Below are 228 nucleotides of genomic sequence, written 5' to 3'. Positions count from 1 at the left end.
GAAAATTAATTCCCTACTACCAAGTTTTTTAATCAAGGCTTAGGTATGCAATAAATATAAAGATTAACATTTTCATGCTTGAAATTGCTAAATTTTGTACAATTTTTGCATCATCAGATATCTTATTAAGATTTTCAACTAAAAAAACTGACAAAAAAGGTATAGTTTTAAAGATTTTGGCCAAAAATTGAGGTAGAAACAAGGTTTTACACTTTGACTGGCATTTTT

The sequence above is a fragment of the Mytilus trossulus genome, chromosome 6 (genome assembly GCF_036588685.1).
Source record: "Mytilus trossulus isolate FHL-02 chromosome 6, PNRI_Mtr1.1.1.hap1, whole genome shotgun sequence".
Lineage (NCBI taxonomy): Eukaryota > Metazoa > Mollusca > Bivalvia > Mytilida > Mytilidae > Mytilus > Mytilus trossulus.
The sequence above is the reverse complement of the archived record's forward strand: the minus strand, read 5'-3'. Positions refer to the sequence as shown.